Raw genomic sequence first — 20,505 nt, forward strand, 5'->3', positions numbered from 1 at the left:
GTTCACATAGCTAGTAATGTGGCAGAGCCAGGATTCAAATATCATTCCTGAGTATTCACTCTAACCGCTACACTTTTGCTTTTATGTTGAATAAGAATTCAGAGAGGTGGGGAAGGGGTCAAGAGTGGAGGCAGAGCTATCAGTTAGGGAGCTACTGTGGGGGTCTAGGGGAGAGAGAGTGGCGCGTAAATCAGGATGTTGGCAGCGGAGACGGGTAGAAGCTAGTGGATTTCACATATATTTTGTTAGTGAAACTGATAGGATTTGATGATGCAGTAGGTTTGGAAAAGAGAGGAATCAAAGATGGCTATTAAATTTCCAGCAGAAGTAATGAATCAGGCTTTCAGTGGTCCCGTTTATTTAGGTAAGGAAGACTGGTAAAGAGGTGGAACAGGTTTTAGAGGTCAAGAGGCCAGGGGTTTGAGTTAGCTGTCTTGAGTTGGACGTGCCGAGTAAATGTTTGGATGAGTCTAGAGCTCAGCAGGCTGGGTCTAAAAATGTATAAGCCACCTGCACGAAGGTGGCTTTTAAAAGCCATGAGAATGGAGAAGGCAACCCAGAGGCAGAGCGTGGAGAAAGAAAGCAGAGGCTCTGAGACTGGCTCTGAGGAGAGGCTGATTAGAGACGGACCCATCAAGGGACTCTGAGATGCTTTGGACAGTGAAATGGGGGAAGAAAAGCCAGGACAGGGAGGGTTTTATTAAAAAGGAAGTCGTTAATACACCAGGTGTTGCTGAGAAGTCAAATAACAGGGTGAGCTGGGCCACCTAAGCCACTTCATTCCAGGAACTCCAGGAAGCTCCCATCAGTTAAGGCCCCCCCGCCCAGGTCCTACATGCATGAAAATCTGCATGTATGTCTTCAGTCCTTTTTTTTTTTATTACATTCAAAGTCCCATCAGTGAAATATCAAATCGAGCCATGTCTATCCCTGAGAGGGAATACGTTTAGGATCATTTGAGGATACAGGAGATTTGATAAAGAAGAGGAGAAGAGAGAGGTGTGCATGAGGGGAGGAGAGGGGACTGTCGGAATCGGGGAGAGGAAAGCAGAAATGATAGGAGACATCAAACAGCACACGTTTGTCTGGGGCCTGCTCACTGCTCTGAGTCACTTCTGTTTCAAAATGGCATTCTGGCTGACATTTGATTTGATAAATGATCATAAAATCTCCCTTACATTTCCTCAAGGTATAAGCAAAACGTTCTCTTTATGTATGACACACCATTGATAATGGGGTTCTTAACATACTCTCTTTGCAGTCTTTACATCACCACCCCCCCCTCCACCGAGGATGTATTAGGGACGTAACTGAGAACGAAAGTGTTATTAACATGTAAGCACCACTTGAACACCATTTGACTAATGGAGCTGAGGGGGATGGGAAAGACACACCCGGTGACTTGTATCTTCAAACCAACCCACAGCCCTCAGGAGTGTGCATTGCCCGAGCGAGGGCTGCCTTCCTAGTGGGCGCTGGATGGACTTGGCGTCTCGCCGGCACTCGGCACACGTGAACATGTGCGGTTGTTCACTGCTCTACGCTCTTAAATCTTCTTCTTTGATCTTTCACAGATCCTGAGGGGAGAATGAAGCTGGAAAACTGGCTCACCTTCCGTGCCAAACGCTTCCACAGTTAAATGTGGTCCAACCACTTGATAGGGAGTGAAAATGCCATTCGTCCAAGCACTTAATTCTTTTGACACTCTCCTTTCACAAGTCTCTAGAGGAACAAAACAAAGGAAGTCAGCTTCCTCTCCAGACTTGTGGTTAGAAAACAAAGATGTCATATAACAAATTTTTTTTTAAACAGTAGAGAAGTCTACTCAGATGAATGAATAAGTTATGAATGGACTAACAAATTAATGAATAAAAGAAAAAGGCACACTATAAACTGATTCCCTATAGGAAATTCCAGATACTGCTCCAGGGACTGATTCCTTCCAGACTCCAGATGGGGCATGAGATGGGGACGGATGGGATAGGACTGCAGGAAAAAGCTCCAGGGGGTATAAACAAGGAGACCTTGGCCCCCGGGTAATGGGGGTGACGGTCTTCTTGACGTTTGTCCTTGTGGAGTCTCTTAGGAAGTCACAGCCAACTCCTCTCAAATCCGTTATCTGAGGATGAAATTCCCCTGACTGCACAAAAATGAGGCAGCTGACGGCCTCCCTAAGGAGGCATTTTTGAAAAGCAAGCATTTCCTTTGTTCAGAGCAACCCCCTTCACAGAAGGTTAGCGTTCCTGGAGAGGCTCCAAACTGTCCAGAGAGGCTCTCTGTCCCTGGAGTCTAAACAGAGCAACAATATCAAGGAGAAAAGTCAGTGCAACACCTTAAAAACAAAACGCACAAACAACAACCAAAGAAACCCTTTGCTTGGAGCCTGAAGGATCACAAAGAGGGAGTCGCCAAGACACAGGAGGACAATCATGGGAAGCCTCAGAGCCGCAGAAAGTCAACAGCAGAGCCAGAATTGCGATTTGGCTCTAGGGTGACCGTGCAGGGCAGAAGTGCCCTCATTTTTCTTTTCTGTTTTTAATTAATCAGTGGCATTTCCTATGCAAGCCGTAGATTGCTCCTAGATTGTGTCAATGGTGTTATACATCCAGCTGTTTGGTGGGTCTCCCTCATGGAAATGGTGCCTTGATAAGATTCCACAACCAGAAGAGAGAATACATTGTCCTGTCCACGACTTCCTCCACATTCTTCTTTCTCACCTGCCAGAGAGAGAACCCTCTACCACCTCTATCAGCTCCACTGTGACAAACGGACGCATTGCCTGGAGTGATCATCTGTCCCTAGTACGTTGAAGCAGTGTGGGGTGGAGAAAAGAGAGAACATATTAAGTAAAACTGGTTTCGTGTCTCAGCTCCACCATGCACTCACTGCGTGCCCTCAGATCTTTCTTAACTTCTCAGAGCCTCAGTTTCCTAACCCATAAAGTGGATCTGTGAAGATGGACTGCACAGGCTTGTGAAGATGTCATTGATAACAGATACAAGCTCATATCATATCTCTGGTTCCGTTCTGTTCCAACACTGTGCTGGCTCCAACCAGAAACGACCCTGCTTTTCCTACACACTCTCAGAGTGTTTACTATTTGCCCATTGACAGAATGCCCGTTGTGTCCTGCTTTATGGCCTCGACTGCACCAGAAGCTCCTTGGGGACCTCGAGTGTGCGGTGCGTGGTTTCATCATATTCTCCAGCTGCTTCATACAAAAAGCACTCCGTGAACCTTAGTTAAATAAATGAATCTTTCTCTTTTACCAGACAGATCAGTAGGTAAACTTTCCTCATGTCATCCTTATTTACAAGTCTTTACGAAGAGAAAGGATTCAAGAAGTTCGCTAAAACGTATGAGACGGAGAGAAGAAGGCACTAACATTTAGTGGGTGCCTCCCACGTGCTATAGGGTCTTCACTGCAAGATCTTGTTTATTTCTCACAAAATTCCTTCGGTCCCAACTTACAAAAAGGAACCGGACTCAGAAATGTAAATAGTGTGCCCAGGATTTCACCAATTATAATAGCATTTCAATTATCCTAATTGAAATATTTCTATGCAAAATTAAGTGATTGAGACAGACGGGGAGGGTATAGCTCAGTGGCAGAGCACATGCTTAGCTTGCATGAGATCCTAGGTTCAATCTCCAGTACCTCCATTAAATAAATAAACCTAATTACCTCCCCCCTTCACACCCCCCTAAAAAAAAAGAAATGATAAAAATGATTGAGAAAGAGACTATGGGTTGGGCCCAGATTCCCTGGCGATCATTAGATTTAATAGGCAATCTGTTTTGCCAGACAGTATCCACAAGAGACAACAATAAAGAATCTGTTAACATCTTGGGCAATTTATAAAAACTGTCCATAGTTTTCCTTAAAAAAACTGAAAAAGCAACCTCTTGGAACCCACAAGCCCTCTCAGTTTACTAAAGTTCAAAATCTTATGGTTACCTTTTGCCTCATGCTAATGCACAAGGCCCTTCACCCAGTTGAGAGATCCTTGTCCAGAGAGATGTTATTTTAAAGGCTGAACTCTGCACGCTCAGCAGGCTTGCCCTAGAGTCAGGAACAGTCTGTCCAACAGAAGTCCCTGGAGCTTCAGTCTCCAAACAAACACCGGGCTCAAGATCACCTCCCTGACCTCAGAAAAGAGGGTCCAGAGAACCACAGAATTAAAGCAGGCCTACTGTCTTTCTTCAGCACAGGATTTTCTCTCCAAAGTGCCTGCTTTTCCAATCTCTGATTTACGTTAGGAGAAAAAATCTTATTTAGGTTCTACTAGCCTTCAGCAGTTTTTCCCTCCTCCTAAACTGCCGCGAACACTGGTTCAACATGACGTGAGGCAGCGGGGATAGCCGGGTCGGGAAGGGGCAGGGTGAGAATGCAGGGGTGGCGTAGGAGGAGGAACACGGCACCCAGGAGGAAGCACCGGGGATGATTTTGAAACACAAATCTAGAATCCAGCAACCTGGGAACTGAAGTTTCCTCAGGTTACACAGTCGTGATGTCCAGATGCTTTACACGGAGTTCAAGCCCGTGGTCGGTATGGGAGCCATCCAGCTTTTAGAGCACTTGCCTTCCACTCTCTCCCACTCTGGCCTGTGACCTGGACATGTGGTCTGGTCCCCTGAGCTCCAGGGCCCGGCAATCTTGGCCTGCCTTCATGGGACCACCAGACGTCTCTCTCCCCCTTTCCTCCCTTTTCCCTTTTGGTGACTTTATTTGAACCATCCTTATGTTTCTATTCCGTGCCTGGCAGGGGGTCGAGGCAAGGGTGAGAAGAGGGCCCAGGGGCTGGTTCCTGCTTAACTTCACTATTTGATTCTACCTGTCAGCCACATAAAAGTTCCCTGCGTTCTTATATTTTCATGGTTCTATATGCATATTTGAATTTCAAACAAACATACGATTTTACAAACACAATATTTCACACACTAGTTCCCAGTCCAGAGGAATACTGCCCATAATATCAATTATGTTTCTAGGGGGATAGGTCATATTTCTACAGATCACCTTTGGGTTTAATCCCGGGACCAAAAGAAAGGTTTTAGGGACCAGAAATTCTCCCACAAGAAAATCCAAAATAGAAAGATGGCCCTAGCTTGGTACACTTGTGGAGGTAAACCAAGCTGATCAAAGTCCAGCAAAGGCCACTACATTCCCATCTGCATTGCTGAGATGTTTTATAATTGCACAATGGAAGCCGCACAGTAATTAGGTTCATAAAGAGTGAACGTTAACTAATGGGTAATAAATCCATAAGAGGATGTTAAGAGAGACTCGGGAACATCCAGATTCATTCAGCTCAATGACCAAGGGCAATTTCTGTGAACTCACACAGAACATCCCTTGATGTTACTAGAAAAGACCTCTTTTTATAAAAGAATAGGAGGCTAAAAGGATAAGTGTGGTATTTTTCACATGAGATGAGAGGGTCTAAGGAAGAGAGACAAATCCACCTGTTTTCTCAGGAGTGACCAGAGTCATGAGGAAATGTTAGGGCTTCTTTTGAGAACCAGGGAAGAGGACACATTTTAAAGTACTTTTCTGTTTCTCATTGTAGAAGGTGAATGATATTTTGGACTGATGATTGGTTCCAGCAATTGGAGCGTTGGAGAGTTGCTCTTGGGAAGAACCACAGCTGTAGTTACCTTGACATTCTGACCCAGTCCTCGGGAAGCATGTCCTGGGTTTTAAAAAAGGGGGAGACAGAGTCCAGCTTCAAAGGAACCCAATAGCTTTGTGACACCTGTGGGGGAAGGACCCTCTCGGACTTCCTGAGAGTGCCTTCATCAACCCCTAGGGTGAGGTGGTTGATTATGGTGGCCATGGGTGGCAGCCAGGCCAGCTCGCTGGGCACAAACAGTTGCCATATCAGTCAGTTAAGATCATGAGGAAAGAGGCACCACCATCAGCTAACTTGATCACTTCCACAAACACTCTGTCTTCCTTCAGTAAGAATCTTCTAGGCATACCTTCTCCAGGTGGACAAAGTTCCCATCTGCAGTGAGGTTTTGAAAACCATACCCAAATCCGGTGTGTTTTGGTTTCTAAGAAAGTTCCAGAGCTAGTTGGCCACGAGGAGAAGCAAGCTGGGTTCATCTCCAAGTCATTTGCTTTTGCCCTCCCCTACCTCTGATTCAATATGTTTTAATTAATACATTTTATTTTTTAGAGAAGTTTTAGGTTTGGAGAAAAATTGATCAAAATGTACAATTTCCCCTATTGTTAGCCTCTTACATTAGTGTAGTAAATTTGTTATAATTGGTGAGCCAATATTGATACGTTATTATTAACTAGAGCCCATAGTTTACATCAAGGCTCATTTGGGGGTTGCACAGTTCAATGGGTTTTGACGAGTGTATAATGACACGTTTCCATCATTATAATATCATATGGAATAATTGCGCTGTTTGAGCTTTTTACTGTGCCCGTCTTTTCGCCTTTTCCAGAACATCGTGTGGTTGGACTCAACCTATTCAGACTTCCTTCTTCCATTTAGCAATATGCATTTACGTTTCCTCCATGTCTTTCCATGGCTTGACACCTTATTTCTGTTTAATGCTGGACAATATTCCATTGTATGGTTATAGCACAGTTTATCCATCCACCTACTGAGAGACATCTTAATTGTTTCCGATTTTTGGCAATTATGAATAAAACTGCCATAAAAGCATTCATAGGCAGACATCATTTTCCAATTCATCTGAGTAAAATACCAAAGAACACGATTGCTGGATCATATGGTAAGAGTATGCTTAGTTTCGTAAAAAACAAAAAACAAACAAACAAAAAGCACCAAACTGTCTTCCAAAGCGGCTAGGCCATCTGGTTTTCCTACCTGCAGTGAATCAGAATTCCTATTGCCCCACATCCTTGTCAGTGTTTGGTGTTGTCAAGCGATTTGGATCCGGACCATTTTAATATGTGTGTTGTGGTATCTCTTTGTTTTAATGTGTAATTTCCTAATGGCATATGATGTTGAGTACCTTTTCATATGCTTACTTGTCATCTGTATATCTTCTTCCATGAGGTTTCTGTTAGGGTCACTGGCCTAGTTTTTAATCAAACTTTTTAGTTTCTTATTGTTGAGTTTTAAGAGTTGAGTTTAAGAGTTCTTTGTATATTTTGGATAATAGTCCTTTATCAGATATATAATTTGCAAATATTTTCTTTCATTTGTGACATGTCTTTTTATTCTCCTAACAGCGTCTTTCAGAGAGCAGAAGTTTTTAATTTTAATGAAGTCCAGGTTATTACTTTTTTTCATGGATTGTGTTTTTTGGTGTTTCGTCTAAATACTCATCACTATACCCAAGGGGTATAGTTTTATGTTTTGCACTTAGGTCTATGATCCATTTTGAGTTAATTTTTGTGAAAGGCATAAGGCTTGTGTCTAAATTAATTTTTTGCATGTGGATCTTATTATTTCAGCACCATTTGTTGAAAAGACCATCCTTTGTCCATTGAAGAGTTTTTGCCCCCTTGTCAAAGATGAACTGATTATATTTCCAGAGGTCTCTTCCGAGACGCTCTATTCTGTTCTATTGATCTATTTGTCTATCCCTTTACCAATGCCAATTCTGTCTTGATTACTGTGGCCTTATAGTAAGTCTTGAAGTCCTCTTTGTTCTTGAAGTTCATAGTACAGTCCTCTTTGTTCTTCTGCTTCAGTACTGGGTCGGCTCTTCTGGGTCTTTTGCATTTCCATGTAAACTTGACAATCAGTTTGTCAGTATTCACAAAATAACTTGTGGGATTTTAATTGGGATTGTATTGAATCTATAGATCAAGTTGGGAAGAACTGACATGCTGACAACATTGAGTTTTCATACCCATGAGCATGGAATATCTTTCCACTTACTTAGATCTTTTTATTTCTTTCATCAGAGTTTCGCAGTTTTCCTCATATAGTTCTTGCACATATTTTGTTAGACTTATATGTCAGAATTTCTCTTTTTTTGATACTAATATAAATGGTATTCTGTTTTTAATTTCAAGTTCCAATTGTTCATTTTTCCTACATAAGAAGGCTTTGTATATTAACCTTGTGTCCTGCAACTTTGCTTTTTTTTTTTTTTTTTTTTTTTAGTTTCAGGAGGCTTTTATTTGGGGGGGGGTAGTCAATTCTACGAGATTTTCTACATAAACAATCATGTCACCTGCAAACAAAGACAGTTTTATTTCTTCTTTCCCAGTTTGTATATCTTTTATTTCCTTTTTCTTATATTATTACATGTCATGTTCATGTCATGCTTACTTCTTTCTGAATATCTTTAATAACCATGTCTTCACTGTTGATTATTAGTTACTGTCTATGAACAATTTAACTTAATTCAATCTGATTTGATTTAATGTGTTTCATTGTGCTCAATATGTTTAGAAAGTTACTTTTATGCTTTAGTTACTGAGCTCCAATAACTATGGTAAACTAGCATCTCTGAGGTTGAGTGATGTGTCAGGGAAATTACAAGCTGAAATCCTCACATTCCTGCCGGATCTGATTGGTCCAAACGGTAGCTGGGGAGGCACATTTACAAGACAGATCCAATTCTGTGAGAAACACTTTACGCTTTACCTAGGTAAATAATTTCTTGTTTATTTATTCTAAATAGATATCTGATGATCATTTTAATGGATTCTGCATGTGAAAATCCCAAAACACAATGTCTCCTCTTTAAAAACAATTGAAAAATTTTGCTTTTACTCGTATGATAAAATTCAACAGAATTGTATTCATGTGAATGAAGTATTACGTGTCTACAGGCAACAAAGGTCAACATTTCCATATTAGAGGAAGGGAAAGTTCTTAAGGTCCAGCGAGATCTGATACAGGTAATTGCTTAATCTACTTTAACCTGGGACTGCCTCTGTGTGTGTGTGTGTGTGTGTGTGTGTGTGTGTGTGTGTGTAGCCATCTTATAACCTTCACTATGAGGCTCTTCCCCTACACAGGGAATCTGACTAACCACCTGCATCCTCCAAAGCTACAAGCTAATGCCTATTTTTACACACCAATAAAATGCACAAATTTTCTCTTCCTGAAGTGTCAAGGTTAATAGAGGCACTTTACTGCTCAGGCAGTGTGTATAAGACAGGACTTCTGATCAACAGCACAGTTGGAAAAAAAAATCCATGTGATTGTTAAGGAGACTAAAACTGCTCTCGAAATCAGAAAAAGGAAAGTGTTTCTTCCGCAGAGGGACAGATGCGGAGGACCTGCTACTATCTCACAGAGTCCACTTGCAAATTGCAAAACAAAAGACACAAGGAAATTACAGGCTGTCACTTTTATTTACAACTTCCCTCCAGCCAGAGCCTGTGCTTGCACTGCTCCATCTGAAACCAATCTGTGTGGGGCGGTTTCAGAGGGATGGCCGGCCAGCCGGTCCCCTGCTGCCGGATCGGGCGATCCGCCGCCACTAACAGATGCGCGACCCTGGCCGAGCAGCCCGCCGCGTCGACCTGGAGGAGCTGCCGTGCAGAAGCAGGAAAGCACCGAGGGGAGAGGAGGCAGGAGGAGGAGAAAATTATGGAAATACATGTTGAAAATCCAAAATGTAATTGAAATTCCAGTCTTAATCAAAAACAGCGACAGGCGCGGCTAAATACCCACAAAGCGCTGCTAAGAGCATGTGGAGTTCATCCAGAGTTCACGTCGCAGACTTATTTTTGTTTCCCAGCTTGGGCCTATCAAAACTGCCGTGATGGCTTTAGATGTTTCAGTGAGAAAGCAGTCTGTCCCTGCAGACTAACCAACGTGTTCTTCCAACACACAACGAAGCCAGAGGTGAGAGAAACGACAAATCTTCCTTGTCGTCTTACGGAGGGTTAAGAGCACGGAGTCTGGAGTCAGCGACATGAATTTGAACCCACTAGAGTCCCGACAACCTCCCTGAGCAGCGATTTCTTTACAATTTAAGTGGATTACGTACAGGCCACCACTCCACTGCCTGGAATAGGAAACATTCAGAATCACTTTCTTTCCACTGTTACGTTGCTGATTTGGGTCACGTGTAAGTCCTCCCCATGGTCACACCTACACTGTGGCTGGACCACAGCTGCTTCCCACTGACCCACATCCCGTGAAAGATAAGACATTGAAGGAGAAGAAAGTGGTTAATCTGGCAACCGAATGTCTTTGAGACACGTAATCCAGATGTAAAGTGAAATCACACTGTCCTCTGAAATGGATATGAAACTACAGGGAGCCCTCCCCTCGCTCGGTTGGGAAGATCACTGCTCTGCCTAAGATTTCTGCAGAAGCTCAGGGGCTTGTGTTTCGTGGTCATATCTGTCTCCAAGTCCGTGCTTCTGCCACACATCGAAACTCACTTGAGTCTCACCTTCCCTCCTCCTCACCCCTCCCCGGTGACACTGCCCCCACCCCACCCCCCCGTTCACAGAGTTCCTAAACAAAACCACTCACGTAAACAATGGAGGGGATGGCGAACTTTCCTGATGGTTTGAAGATGCAGAAAAATTTTATAGTAACAAAAGCAACTGAATGTACCCTCTGAGGCATTCTGGGCTTAAAAGCATCTTACCCCTTCCTTTTCTCCGGAGGGTCCAGCCTCCCTCCCACAGTCCCGCACCGTACTTCCCTCACCTCCGTACTCTCCTGCGTGAAGAGCCCCTTCACCTGATTTGCAGCAGATTTCTCTCTCTATGCCCTGCTTGTTGCTGGGCCTTTTTGGTTCATCCAGAGACACACTGATGTGCTCTGCTAGGCAGAGAGCCATCCGCTTGCAGCCCCCAAGCATCAAGCAGAGGCTGTGAGATTTTATTCTTTCCTTCCCTGCACTGCCAATTCTGACAGTCTCTGTAAATTGAAAGAAATAATATAGAGATTTATTTTCCCACTGATGTATGTGATTCTTCCCCAAACACCTAAAGTGAAACTGACAATTTAAGAGCTTTTTAAATGAGAATATACTTTGAGCAGTTTTAGGTCTATAGAAAAATTGATCAGGGTGTACAGAGAGCTTTCACACACACCCTTACCCTCTCCCCCTCCTGCACCCACATTTTCTTGTTAGTAGCATCTCACATTAGTGTGGTAAACTTGTTACAATTGATGAACCAAAACTGATAGTCTTATTAACTGACATCTATACTTTACATTAGGATTCTCTTTGTTTTATACATTCTGTGAGTTTTCACAAATGTACAATGACATGTGTCCATCATTACTGCATCAGCCTGTCCTGTTTCACCGTCCTCAAAGTGTCCTGTGCTCCATCTATTCATCCCTCTCTTCCTCATCCCCAAAGCCCCTGACAAACACTGATTTTTTTGTACTGTCTTATAGTTTTGTCTTTTTCAGAATGTCGTATTGTTGCAATCATACAATTTATGTAGACTTTTCAGATTAGCTTCTTCCACTTAGAAATATGCTTTGAAGATTCCTCCTTCATGGCTTGATAGCTCATTTCCTTTTAGTGCTGAAAAATTTTAAATTGTCTGGATGTACCAGTTTTTTTACCTACTGAGGGACACCTTAGTTGTTTCCGAGTTTTGGCAATTATGAATGAAGCTTCTGAAATATTCTTGTGCAGGTTTTTGTACAGACATAGATTTTCAGCTCATTCAGATACGTATCAGAGCATGATTGCTGGATCATAGGGTTAGACTATGAATGCAAAACGACGTGACAACTTGGGGGGGCAGCTTGGCGGTTTCCTACAAAACCAATCATACTCTTATCATACGATCCAGCATTTGCCCTCCTCAGTATTTACTCAAAGGACAGGAAAACTTCTGTTCACACAAAGACCTGCACACAGATGTTTATAAGAAGCTTTACTGATAATTGCCAAAACTTGGAAGCAATTAAGATGTTCTTCCATAGGTAAAACAAAGACAAAAAACAAACCAAAAAAGCCATGGTTTATCCAGGCAATAGAATATTATTCAGCACTAAAAAGAAATGTGCTATAAAGCCATGAAAATACATAGAAAAAGCTTCAATGCCTATTGCTAAGTGAAAGAAGCCAGTATTAAAAGAATGCATATTGTATGATGCCAACTATATGACCTTCTGGAAAAGGCAAAACTGTGGAGACAGTAAAGAGATTAGTAAGGGGCACAGGGGTGGGGTGGGGTAATGAATAGGCAGAGCACAGAGGGTGTTTAGGTCAGTGAAAACACTCTCCATCACTGAAGTGATAAATACACATCAGTGTCTGTTTGTCCAAACTCACAAAATGTACACCAGGAGTGAACCCTAATATAAACAAGGGACTGTGGTGATTTTGTACCAATGTACAGCCCCAGAGGGGACCAGGGCATGTTGATAATGGGGGACATGGTGCATTCGTCAGGGTGGGACATCTCTGTACCTTCCCCACAATTTTGCTGTGAATAAAATGAATTGCCAGTTTAATCTTCTCAGACTATACTTTTCGTGAAATTGGACTAACTAACCTTCTGAGACTGAAAGGACTGTCAAGCCTCAGGCTGGGGTGCCCTGTTGAATTTCCCTTCACTACGTCATTCCATTTAGGTCCAGTAAACGCCTTAAGATGTGGGCCCTAGAAATGTGTCTTTTGAGGTATAATAGCCACCATTTATTTCGTGCTTATGATATGTCAGGCACTGGGCAAAATTATTCTCAAAAAATTACAAAAAATCCCATTAATTACTAACTTTACACATTAGAAAACTAGGCTCCGACACTCTAAGTAATTTGCGGAAGGTAACACAGCTATGAGATGGTAAAGTCAGTGACTGTTGGACTCAGAAACCAGTGCTCCTAACCATTGTCCCATCCATCCTTTTTCTTTGGGCATCAACTCACAGAAGAAAGGAAAATGATTTTCTCAAATTAGATTTTAATTTGCACTTAACATGAAAGCATTCTGTGTTAATTATCTTTATTGTCAGAAATGGTGTATATATGTGCCAAGGCAGGCTGTGCTGACCTGTGCCAAAAGGAATAAATGATGGCAGCTTTGTTCAATGAAGTATTATGTTCTGGTTAGCAGTGCTCAGAGAGAACCCTGTGAGATGAGCAGCCAAATAAACGCACGTAAGACGTAAAGCTTCAGAAGAGATTATGTTTGTAATTCAACCCACTGTCCGGAGGGTAGAAAGCATACAAGACTTTAACTCCAGGTTAATTCACACTGCAAATAGAGCACATGCAATCAGAATGTCAAATTCAGGAATCGATATGAATGACAGGTAAACGAAAGTACGTAACTGTAAATAAAGGCCCCCCGGTTTTGACTCCACCGTGTACCACTTACTTTGTGTCGCCAGATGCCTCCAATCATCTTCATCTCTAATTTTTGAGAGTAAATGTATGCTGCACTGTAAATAATTGGCTGCAATGTTTGGCTGGCTTGATCACTCTTTTGGCATTTGTTTCCCCACTTCCCAGTCATTATTTTGCAGAGATGATCTGGGAATGGTGCACCCAGTCACGTCTGGTCTCTGAGGATTGTGCTCAACACTGACCACGGAAACTCTGACAAGAGCAGGATGAGAAGAACAGCAGAGGCCAGACTGGAAAGGGTTAGGAGACGGAGAGGACTGAAAAAGTCAATTCATGGAGTATGGACTTCGCACCATTCAATACCAATGGTAAATAGAGGTTTAGAGATTTAAAGTTCAGGGGAGACGTCTGGGCAGGATCAGATGGTTTCTGAATCACTGAAGTGGATAATATCCCATCGTGTGCATGGAGCACGGAAGAAAGCCAAGACGGGAAACCCCAGGAACACCAGGCTTTAAGGAGTGGGCAGAGAAAGAGGAGCCCACCGCGGAGACCAGGAAGGAGCAGACAGAACATAAACAAAGTGTTTCACCGTGTGAAATGCTGCAGAGAAGCCAGTCAGAGACTCTGCATTTGGCAGCAGCGATGTCACTGATAAGGTAGACAGTGCGGTAAAACGAGGGCTAGGAAGTGGGTTGGGTGAACAAAAGAAAGTGGAGACAGCAGGAGGACACACGTCTTCCAAGATGCGTGGCTATAAAAGCAAGAAGAAAAGTGAAGCAGCGCTGGATGGAGCTGTCTGATTAAGGAAGGGCTTCTTTGCCGTGGAATCAGCTTTAACACACTGAAGTGCTGATGTGAAGGATCCAGGCTGAAGAAACAGGAGAGGGAGACAGAGAGAGGGAGAGAGAACTTAACATATAAAATGGCTTCAGTGAAGAGATCAGTGTCCCAATGTCAACTGGCTCTCACACTCTCAGCGTTTATCTGGTGTCTGTTATGTACCAGGAGATGTGTCGCTGAACAAGACACAGTCCTTGTCTTCAAGGAATTTATGGTCCAGAGAGGAATATAGACCAATAAACACACACACACACACAAATTGCTGTATGCAAGATATGAGCTAGAGGTTAATCACAAGGTGCTACATGTGTAGGGAGGGTACCTACTTCAGTTTGCGGAGGTCAAAGACACTTTCGCACAGCCAGAAAATGTAGAGAAGTGGGATGGAATCGCCCGATTTCTAAACAAAGGATACAGTTTATGAAGTTCAAGAGGCTACAGAGAGCACCCTAGAGCATTCCGGAAACCAGTTTAGTTCCTCCTTTTATAAATGTTCACAGCCACTTAGCAGTTTTGCTTTTTGTCACTTATCCCAACTGTGATGAAAGAACGTGTGTGATTATTCACTTTATGTTTCTCTTCCCTACTGGACCGAAGTCCCGGAAAGGCAGGGACCACAGTCGTACTGTTTGCATAGGTATACAGTGAATGATTGGAACCAAAAATGTGATAAGAGGCCTCCCCTTATCTCTGTGGGGAGAGTCTGAAGAAGGCATCACTGGAATGTGTTCTGGTCAGAAGCAAAGCACTTTAAAACCAACTGTTTCTGACTCTTGACTGCAGGCTCTGACACCGCCTCTTTGCAGACAAAGCCTGGGCCGGCTGCTAACAACCCATGTGATGCAAACGCATCAAGGTAGGGTCTATTTTTAGCTACAGCAAATTACCTTTCTTTTATGCTTTTAGATTTTCATCTCCTCAAATGAGTTCTCTTGTTCTTACATTTTTCAGCGTGACTACTGATTTCTTTCATGAAGAAAGAAGATAGTCTTTAAGACAAGGAGCATTTCTCCTTTAATCTCCACCCTAGCTTGGAGGTTCAAAGAGCCCTTTTTTGGGCTGCTTGTTGCTATTCCTGAGACGAGGGGTGGCCTCTCATCCTGTTTGTAATGACACTGCAGACTCAAACTTGGGTGGAGGAAATGTAATCCAAAGAGAACCAGATGAAGATTTGACTGTGAGTCTAGTCAGGGACACAGTGTTCCACACAATTCTATCCAATTGCTTCATAAGAAACTGACACTGTATAATTAAAGATTTTTTTGAACTACATTTGTAAATAAGTTCAGGTCACATAAAAATGAACTACAAGCTCTCAAGCAAACAAATGCAGTGTGTATAATGGCTTGAAGATGGTGGTGTGCTTCAAGGTCAGGTAGCATCTGGGTTGACAAATGTTGTAGAAATGTGGTCAAAGTCATCAGCTGAGATGTGGCGCCAGCACAGAGGCGGTGCCTCACAGACAGAATCCTGTTTCATGCTGGTGGGGAGTGGAAGACAGCAGGGGGGCCTTGTATAGCAGAAGTAGGGGGGGAGTGGGGTTTTTTAAATATATCTGAGGTACCATTTTATATTTCAAAAAAATTGTAATACCAACACTAAAAATTAAAACTTGATCTACATTTCTTGATTAATAAGGATATAGAGGAAAAGTTTCAGAATCACCAGGGAGGCCTAAGATTTTTATGTTTAGTCAAGGATGACATAGGCCTAAAAAACCCAGTCATAAAATCGGCCCAAAAGTAGGATAAGTATAAGAAATATTTGGTTTGGTTTGATACCATCTTACCTTCTTACTTTACCTTATCTCTTTTCCCCATTTTGACTTCTTCATTTGGTGTCAAAGACACTGTGCACACTCCTGCTTCGATATCTGTGGTAGGAAGAATAATGCTCCCCCAAAAGATGTCATGTCCTAACCCCCAGAACCTGTGATTGTGTTACTTTATGTGACAAAAACGACTCTGTATTCAGGTTGAAGTTAAGGACCTTGAGATGGGGAGATTATCCTAGATTATCTGGGCAGACCCAATCTAATCTCAAGTCCATAAAGAGTGCACGGAAGTCTAAAAGATAGGTCGGAAGACGTGAGAAGGATTCAGTCCACCACTGCTGGCTCTGAGGATGTAAGAGGGAGCCCATGAGCCAGGGAAAGCGGCCCCTCTAGGAGCTGGGAATCACCTGCTGTTCACAACTAGCAAGAAAACGTGGACCTCAGTCCTACACCCGCAAGGAGCAGAATTCTACAGACAACCCAAATGAGCAGGAAATGACAAAGATTAAAGAAAGTCATATTCACGCCCAGTAAAACAAGAAGTCACTGGCATCGTTTCCAGATCCCCAAACCACGATATGTCAGTGCTGATAAATTGAGCAGTTTCAAAATTTTTGTTCAAATAAATTGGAAAGCACACAGTCTGGAGATTTTAGGTTTATTGGTCTGTTATTGGTCTCCAACAAATCCAAAAAAGCTATTTACTGAGCTTTTGTATTGGTAACATTTCATATTTCAATCTGTCTCTCGCTGTGCCAAAACATTGGGAGGAACCAGACTGTCACTGTGCTGTGCCAATTCTGAACATACAAGTAAACTTTGGTTAAAATCTGCTTTGGATTTTGTCATATGAGAAAAAAACCAGGAATTTTCAACCAATGCAGCCTTTTAGTCAGGAGCCAATGATGGCTTATTTCTCATTCAAATAGTCTTCTCTGAAATTTGTTCAGTTCCCAGCAAAGTCTTCCAAAGTATGGTGTTTATCAAAGTTATTAAGTGAATTAGGTAATACATAAGACCCTAATATTTAGCCTGAGAAATTTTAAGCACGATGCACTTCTTTCAACCCATATTCCATAAAAAAAAAAAAGTATTTGGGAATGAGGTGGGAACAAAAAGAAAACCAACAGAAAGCAGCAGAAATGAGGCAAAGTCTCCAAGAATGCAGAATATTTATGTCCCTGTGCCCAAGGAGAGACATCCCTGATCGCCTCGGCTCACTTTTCTATTGGCTGATGTGGGCACGGTTTTTGCCAAACACAGTCCTTCTGACTAATTATTGGAAATGCTGTGAGCCCAGGACAAGAAAGATCTTGTCACTTCCAAGCAGCAAAAGAAATATTATATAATCCTAGAAATTGGATTTCAAAGGCATCTCAGAGTTGATCTGACAAAACTTCCCACATAATAGACATTCTTTCCAGAGCTAGTCCTCCACACCCTACTTGAATTCCTCAAGTGTTAGGAGAGTCACAGTTTCCTGAGACAGCCCATTCTATTTTAAGCGCCTATTGAGACAAGTTCTTTCTCATATTAAGCTGAAATCTATCTCCCACCCACTGAGCCAAATTTTGCTTCCAGAACCACACCCCTCACCCATTTTCTGCCTCCTCTGCAGTTGGGTGCTGTGTTTACAAGCTTGGGCTTTCGAGTTAGCTGGACTTGAGTTCAACTGTCAGCTCTTTCCCTTTCCAGCTGGGTAAACTCGTAACTCTCAAAGAATCAGCATTTGCAACTGCAAAAGCAGAGTCATCATACCTGCTTTATAGGATTGTGAAAGTCAGAGAAAATGACATATATAAAGTGCCTAGCAATGTCTGACATGCAGCATGTTGTCAATAAATGGAAGCTGGCATTATTATTTTGATTGACAGCTTTTCAGATATTTGAAAGCATCTTATTTGTCCATATCATCTTCTCTTCTCCAAGCCAAGCATCTCCTTCCTCAGTGGTACTCCAGAATATGGCAAAAAATTATTCTTTCCCAGATCTGAATACTGTACATGTTTGCATCATAAGTTTGCATCTGGGGTCTAGTTTATGTGCTGCCTGGCTAACGCTCCCTGGTAGTTTACCTAGTCCCAGAAATTGGGAGGCACTTCCTCTAACACGTAAAACTGAAGAGAAGAGCAGGTCCGTGGCTCCTCCGAGCCACTCTACCCAAAGCTCTCCTGTCCCTCCTAACTATACCCTGGTTCACTGGTCTTCATCACAGGTCTGTACTTTTAGAGGAGAATGCCCTTTTCTCATTCAGCTGGTTTCCAGAGAAGGCAATTGTGTTTGTATTGCCCCATTTTTCAGTCTGCTTCTTAGAGGGGAAGAGAGTTACCTGGTGAGCAGGCAGCAGATGCTAGCCAAATTGCTCATGAGAGCAGAGCTGATCTCACAAGATCTTATTAAGCCCAAGAGATGTGGTGTGTTTCTCCTTCCTCTCCATCTGGACCCTGAGAGCTAGCTGGCCTGCTTCTTCCCAGGACTAGACTGGGAGGGGGGGCGTTAGCCAGCCCACTTCAGCCCTCGCGTTAAGTTACATCCTCTAACCTAGACTTTATCTGTTTAGAGGTGATATTGTGGTTCACCATTTGCACACTTTATATTCTTATTTATCACATGGTCCAAAACTCAGCGAGTGAAGAGGGGTGCTATTTCCTGGCCACCTCCAGACCCCAGTATGTTCTGGAAACAGCCTTGCTGCCCGGGTGCTGATGTTTGAGGAAGCCCGAGGAAGGCTCTCACCTCTGCTGGCTCCGCCCCCAGCAGGAGGTCTCTTTCCACAGTCAGCCAGAGACAACTATGCCAGGGACAGAGACAGAAGGAGACCGGGCAGGTTGCGGACTTTCACACACTCCCTCTGTTCATTGTAAACGGGCTCAGAGACTATCCTATCTCAGGGACAACAGACTTAACAATAAATGACTTCTGGACACTGGAAACTCCACTGCAAGGACCTACTCATTTTAACTTGCAGTCCAGCAGGTTCTGAAAAGTTCTGAAAAAGAGGTAAAATGTACCGGGTAGGTAGAGATCAGTACAAATGGCAAACCATAAATCATGCACATTGACAAGCACTGGCTAGAGTTCTCACAATATATTTTTTTAATGCCAGATGTTCCTTTAGGGGTAGCTGTGTAACCTACTTCTGACCTATGAGATGGGAGAAGTCTTTGCGGGAGCTTCTCAGACTTTCCTCTCTTACGAAAAAGAGAGACAAGACAGGGTTCTTCTCTTGTGGGTGCCATCTTGTGGTCATAGCATCTGGGAACCATCACACAAGAACACTGAGGATGTTGGAGCAGAAGGATGCAAAGAACCTGGGCACTTGATGACATCAAGATGCTGCTGAACAAATTCTGGAAGCATTTACCTGCTGTTTTCCTGCAGACTTCTCGACTGTGTGATGGTGAAATGTCATCACTGTTTAAGCCATTGTTAGCTAGGTAGTCTATTACCGGTAGGTGAACACATCCTAATTGTTACAAGCCCTCAGCCCCTCTTTATAACGTCTTTCTTCAGCTTACACTTTTCAAATATAGCGAGTGTGTGTATACTCACACATGCACATAAACATATGTCCATATATATTTTCTGGCTGTAATTATGTACAGTTTAATATACAGGGGAAAAGGTTTTTAGAAGTAGATGAGTACAGTATTATGCTAAGAGTAGTAATGAATGAAATAATTTCTCCTATGCTTCTATATTTTATAAATTTTCCATAAAATAGACATTAATCTTCAGATATAAAAACACACTTTAATTTCAAGAAATAACACTTTCCTAAGGCCAAGTTTTTTTTTGAAATTCAATATGCTGACATTTCATAGAATTTTCATTTCGCTAAAAACAGTATCTACTACAGTATTACTATACAAAGGATGCCACACATTTATCTACTAGCTGAGAATAGAAAAATGGGAAATGGGCCTAATTTATGCCAGGAAAGACTAAAAACTAAAGAACTTTCTAATAAAAATAGCAGGGGGTTGGGCTGAATGATCTCCAGGTCTGCCGTCCAGTAACCTGACAAGAAGAAGTAAAGACATTCCCACAGTTACTTCTCCCGGGATTTTAGCAAAATTGCATGGCCATCAATTAGCAATGTGTATGGCTTTTAGAAATTAAAAATACACAGATTTACCACGCAAGGTCCTGAGAAAAAAGTGTGTGTGGAATTACTTAATATATGTTTAGTAATTTGACCTTGAATTTCAAGAAGTAATTAGGACTGAAACTTCTTTTTGTTGCTTTTGTCAGTGTGAACAGAGCTTGGATAACAGGCATGTAAATTTCTCCCAAATGCCAGCACTGACTGCATATGATTTACACACAAAGTTCATAGTCCCATATATTATTACTCTGGCAAGATACGAGTTGGAAGATAGGATTTATTCTTGGTTACTTCATTAAGAGAAAAATATACATGCAAGGAAAGGACTGAATCTTTTTTCTTTCAAAATTACTGTCTTCAACTGTAAACATATATTAATTATTTAGTATATTTCAGGTTCAGGTAACTGGTTACTTAAAGATAAAAGGCAATATTTGCTCTAAAAGAAAAAGAAGACATGAAAAATAAACCAAAAAATCTTTCCTATCTAGTTTTGAAGATCTCACACACACAAGACAGTAAGATAATAAGACAAAGATAATACAAGGGAATGT

This window comes from Vicugna pacos, chromosome 9, assembly GCF_048564905.1.
Source record: "Vicugna pacos chromosome 9, VicPac4, whole genome shotgun sequence".
Classification (NCBI taxonomy): domain Eukaryota; kingdom Metazoa; phylum Chordata; class Mammalia; order Artiodactyla; family Camelidae; genus Vicugna; species Vicugna pacos.